At 34.7% G+C, this 6282-nt stretch overlaps 1 pseudogene; it reads left to right on the top strand.

Moving 5' to 3' along the window:
* Positions 1-1771: 1771 nt before the first annotated feature.
* Positions 1772-6282, top strand: part of LOC107744215 (ras/Rap GTPase-activating protein SynGAP-like) — a 35471-nt pseudogene continuing 30960 nt past the window's right edge.

Below are 6282 nucleotides of genomic sequence, written 5' to 3'. Positions count from 1 at the left end.
CACTCAAAAATCATCATTCTGTCATCATTTACTGATGTTCAGACCTGCATGACTGTCTTTCCTCAGTGGAGCACTAAAGCAGATGTTTGTCAGAATGTTCCTGCTGCTCTTTTCCAGCAGCGATCAGAGTGAATGAGCCGTTTTGGTGGATTATTCCTTTTAAAGTTGGCATGAAATCAAATCTGACCCTGTTTATTTTCTTGTTGCATATTAAGGCATAGAAATGCTATTTTGGATTTTGTTCTTTTGCTACTGGAGCAAATTAAGAGCACAAAAATTATATTTGTTGTAGTTTCCGTTCACCTCTATTAGACGTTTACCCAACTATGATAACCTCAGTCTAATGTGAATGATTCATCTGTACTATTATTTATGAAGAAACTCTTTGATCAAAATAATCTGTAAATGTTCTCATCCTCAGGCCATCTGAGATTAGGATGAGTTTGTTTCTTCATCAGAGTTGTAGAAATGTAGCATTGCATCAGTGTCTCGGCAATGGATGCTCTGCAGTGAATGGGTGCCGTCAGAATGAGAGTCCAAACAGCTGATAAAAACATCACAATAATCCACAAGTAATCCACAGCACTCCAGTCCATCAGTTAACATCTGGAGAAGACAAAAGCTGAAAATCCTGCGTTGAGTTGTGCCTTGTTTGTAAATGAATCCGCAGTGAAATGAAGTGAACAAAGGCCCAAGTTCTTACTGACGCGGTCCGGATCTTCATTAAAAATAAAGTTTATCCACTCTTTCCTAAAGTTGGGATCAGAAGGAAGGCGATGCAAAGACACTGAACAGCGTCTTGATGTTTTAGAGCATGTTTATCGTTTAATCGCTGCGTAGACCTGTGTTTGCCTCCTTTGTTATTTACAATACATGCACGAATCTGTGGCCGGGGCTAAACAGGCGATGATGTAGAATCTGTGGGTGGGGCTAAACAGGCAGTGATGTAGAATCTGTGGGTGGGGCTTAACGGACAGTGCTATAAAAATTGTGGGCGGGGCTGAACAGGCGGTGATGTAGAATCGGTGGGCGGGGCTAAACGAGCGGTGCTGTAGAATCGGTGGGCGGGGCTAAACGGTCAGTGCTGTAGAATCTGTGGGCGGGGCTAAACAGGCAGTGCTGTAGAATCGGTGGGCGGGGCTAAACTGGCAGTGATATAGAAGCAGGTGTTGCTCTTCTTCTGTGGAGGCGGAGTTTAGCCACACTATTATATCATAAAGTGTGCATCCGGCCCCCCAGTGTTTCCACATCGTCGAATCCGGCCCTCTTTAGGAAAAGTTTGGACACCCCTGGTTTAGACTAACGAGAAAGTTTTGAGTTCTGAAACTTACTGTTTTTATACTACATTGACCTCTAATATGTCAAAAGATCAAGGGAATTTTGATTTCTCAGTTCATGACCCCTTTAATATCAGTTTGAGCGTGTGCTATAAGTGAAGTGATCACTGAGTCACACACACACACACAGTACAGCGAGCGTCGCATGGGCAGCAGCTGCAGTGAGTCACGGTCCAGGAACAGCGTCACTGACTCACTGCGCCCTCTGCTGGGGAACTCTACCATCACACACCTGCAGCAGGAGCGTCCTACGCTAACAATGACTCTGTGTGTGTCACACTCACACACACACACACACACTCACACACGCACTCTCTCTCACACTCACACACACACACACATACACTGCTGCAGTGACTCACTCTCCCATTGTGCTTCAGTGAGTCAGAGATGTACAGCACATGTAGAGCGTGCCGTCTGTCCGTCTGTGTGTGTGCAGGACGCGTCTCATGCAGAGCTTCAAGGAGTCTCACTCTCACGAGTCCCTGCTGTCTCCCAGCAGCGCGGCCGAGGCTCTGGACCTCACGCTGGACGAGGATGCCATCATCAAACCCGTCCACTCCAGCATCCTCGGCCAGGAGTACTGCTTCGAGGTCTGTCTGTGTGATGCTCTCTGAATACACCTGAGATCTACAGGTCTTGGCCAAACCCTCACCACCCTCCAGACTATTAGAGAATAACACAACACGACTAACTAATTCAGTGTTAGCTCCTTACAAGAGGAGCTATTGGGTAACACTTTTCAGTAAGGTTGCATTTGTTAATGTTAGTTAAGCTACATTATTACACATGAAGTAAAACTTAAAAATAATCCGAAAACATTTAGTAATCTCAATTATTCCTAATTGTATTATTTTTGTTTACATTTACTAATAAAATTTGATTGCTTTAACTTAAACTTAGTTCGTTTAGTTGCCAAGACAGTGTTTCTAATTTTATTTAGTTTTTTCTTCTTTTTTTTCAATACTAAATTTTTGTGTTGTTTATATACTATTATAGATTTTATTAATAATTCAAATAGATTTTTATTTAAATTTTTTGTAGTTTTTGTTCATGCTTTTGTAATTTTTATTAGCTTTAGTTTTTTAAGTAAAACTTATTGAGAGTTAATTTTTTATTTCAGTTTTAGTTTGTATTTATTTATAGTTTTAAATTTTTTTTTTTTTTGCTTCAATTAAAATTTATTTCAGGCAACATTTCAAATTTTTTTCACATAATATTTATTTTATATCGGCTTTATTCCAGTTTTTACAATTAAATGTTGTATAATATTATTTATTAAACGGATAGTTCATCCAAAAATAATTCTAAAATTATCTAAAAAATGTTAATTTCTGCATTTACTAAGACTTTTTTAAGATTAAAAGTTGTATTTGTTAATATTATTTAATGCACTGTGAACTAACATGAAGTTTTTAATAACTTAACATTAACAAGAGTTAATAAATTCTGTAAAAAATATAGTGGTCATTGTTAACTAATGCAATAATAACTAATGTTAAAAAATGTTACCAAATTATTTAAAAAGCATAATTAATTAAATGCTTACTTTTAATAAGTAATTATTAATAATTACATCACTGTAAACTTGTAATGTAAATAAACAGATGTCAATCAATTTTTCGCTCGTAAATAACTATTGTTTTTAATGAAGAAAATGCAAAAAATTCTGGAATCACATGATTCCAGTTTCTATCATTCAAGTCGAGTCACATTTATTTCTTTTGCGCTTTACACAATTTAAATAGAGCAGCTTCACAGGAGAATAACAGTGTTAAAATAACAAATTGAACATTTTTATTGACTTTGGTTTTTCACAACACATGACAATAAAACACAGACTGTATACTTTATGAATGCTTACAAAAAAAACTCAAACCAGTAAAATTCTCAGCTCAAAAATTATACAAAAGTGCACCAAATCTGACGTCTGATGCTTAATGAAAGAGTGTTTTCTGTGAGGATGTCTCTGACGCTTCGCTCGTCTTCTGTGCTTCAGGTGACCACTGCATCGGGCACCAAGTGTTTTGCGTGCCGCTCCGCTGCTGAGAGGGACAAATGGATCGAGAACCTGCAGCGAGCCATCAAACCCAACAAGGTACCGTCACACTTTACATCACTGCATCAGTCACCGAGCGTTTAATGGGACAGATGTTAATATACGCCCGTGTGTGCACAATGATATGGACTGTAGATAGTAAATGTGATGAAAGATCATTTGTCTTCTTACAGTAGCTCACATTCATATAGATGAGCTCAAAACTACAGTCATCAACAGCAATAATACTGAATGACATGGAGTCTTTTAATGAAGTCTCAGAACATTTATAAGACAAACCAGGACATTCAAAACTGTTTTTTTTTTTTTTTGGCTCTATACCACATTTTAACATTATTTATATACTTTTATAGTTTATATTAATATTTTGAATTCGCTTTTTTTTACTTGATTTTTAGTAATTTTGATGTAGCTATTTTGCTATTGTCATTTTTATTAGTTTTTGTTTTTATATTACTATTGAGATTAAATTTTTTTTTTTTTTTTCAGTTTTAGTTTTTACTTATTTCCCGTTTGTAATTTTATTGCTTTAACTTGTTTGCCAAGCCAACATTTCAAATTTTCTTTTAATTTACTTTTTTTTTTCATTTAGTATTTCAATACCAAATTTTAGTATTCTTTATATACTATTATAGTTTTTATTAATAATTCAAACAGATTTAATTTTTTTTGTCAATTTTAATTTAATTTTTTGTAGTTTTGGTACATGCTTTTGTCATTTTTATTAGCATTTATTTTTTTAAATAAAACTATTATTGAGTTATTTTTTTTTTCAGTTTTAGTTTTAACTTTTTTTTCTTCAATTTAAACTTATTTCAGGCAACATTTCAAATTTTTTTCACGTAATATTTATTTTATATCAGCTTTATTCCAGTTCACAAAAATGTTTTTAGTAGCTTTAGTCAACGATGATAACCCTGCTCTACACTTCACAAGCACAGAAAACCTTTTTAAAGCGTTGTTATTAAATGCGGTAATGATTTTTTGATTTCCCCTGTGTGGCTGCAGGATAACAGCCGTCGTGTTGAAAACGTGCTGAAGCTGTGGATCATCGAGGCCCGTGATCTTCCTCCGAAGAAGCGCTATTACTGCGAGCTGTGTCTGGATGACATGCTGTACGCGCGAACCACCAGCAAACCGCGCACAGACACCGTGTTCTGGGGCGAACACTTCGAGTTCAACAACCTGCCGGCCATCCGCAGCCTCAGACTGCACCTGTACAAGGAGACGGACAAGAAGAGACGCAAGGTCTGCTCATACATGAGTACTGATAAAGCGCTTTACACTACAAACTCCTCAACAACTAGATTCAGTTCTACCGTACAAACCCATTCATTATAAAGCGGAGAGTTCCGGTGCTTGATTCTGATTGGCTGAGCCATGTTCGAAGCTGTTGTTAATGACTCTACAAAGTAACATACACCTTTGTTTACGTTTGTCTGTTGCTCGGCAACCACTTTGTAGCAACCACAACTGTTTCTGAGGAACTACATTGTTTGGTGGAAGAATACTGTTTTTATTAATATCATTACACTTTATTTGCTCCGTTTTATTTTGTGAAACCTTACTATGTATATGGAATAACCGTTTTATAAAAGCAATAAGCCCCATGAAGCCGTGGTTTACAGTGAATTTATAACAGCTATAAATCCGCTTCGCATCGTACCTGACAACGCGTCCTTTGCCTCAGTTTAATGACCAAGCAACAAATACAAGTGAAGTTTAAAATTTTCCTGAATTCCATTTTAATGCTTTAATTAAATTTCAGTAATCATCTGAATTCATTTACCAATTTAATCATTTATTACAATTTGAACAATAATAGACAACTGTTTTTTTTTTTGTTTTTTTTATTCTGTGCAAAAACGGTGGTAATTAAATAAATGCATAACTTTAACTAATTAATCGTTTTTGAATGTAAAAAGGGTGACATTTTAAGATTTTATTTTTTTAAATAATTGTACTTTTATTTGTTAATTAAATCTGAAATTTATTTCAGATAGTTCTCATTTTCATTTAGTTTAACTTGATGTTCTAAAACAACTAAAACTGAAATAAACAAAATTAATAAAAAAAACTATAGACAAAACTAAAACAAAACAAAATTACTTTAAAATTAAAATGAAAGCAGAAAATATAAAAATAAAATCTAATTCAGAATATTAACAAAAACTATAATAGTATCTCTGATAATAAAGCAACACTGCATGAAACCACAAAACATTTCATATTTAAGTTTTTGTAACAGACAGTGGCGGCTGGTGCTAAAAAAGATTTGGGGGGGGGCAAACAAACTGAATCACACTGTTCATGCAGGCAGCGGGACTGAATGCAATTGTTAACCATTTAAAAAGTGACATAATAATGTATCATTATTACTTAGCTAAAAAATGGAAGTTGAAAATTCAACAGTTAAAGCATGAAATAAGATCCCACGAATCAGTGAGTTTAATGTGGGTGTATTGTTAGTAAAGTAATCATTAAACGTGTAATCATTCAAAAAATATCAGCCATTTATATTAATGTGATTCAGAGATGAAAGCCATAATACTAATGTTGTCCACACGAGGGAGCCACAGTATATCAAATCCTTCAAGATCTCAGTTTAAAGACTGAGAAAATGGTTCATTAAATTGACTTGTAGTAAAAAATTGCATATAAATTCATTTTTTTCATCAAGTTTAATAAAGCCCAATATAATAAGTATGCAAAAACTGTAATCCCCTAAATACTTATAGACCATTATTTTTTATCTTAATTTTAATGGTATTGACAACATATTTGTCAAGTTGTCAGACATGACTGAATGTATGTCCAATTTATCTATTTTGATATTGTGCATATACCAATACTTCCATAAAGACTCATATTTTACTTGAAAAGAGA

The sequence above is a fragment of the Sinocyclocheilus rhinocerous genome, unplaced genomic scaffold, assembly GCF_001515625.1.
Source record: "Sinocyclocheilus rhinocerous isolate Xijiao unplaced genomic scaffold, SAMN03320098_v1.1 scaffold618, whole genome shotgun sequence".
Lineage (NCBI taxonomy): Eukaryota > Metazoa > Chordata > Actinopteri > Cypriniformes > Cyprinidae > Sinocyclocheilus > Sinocyclocheilus rhinocerous.
Note: the sequence above shows the minus strand (reverse complement) of the source record. Positions and strands in the feature narration are given on the sequence as shown.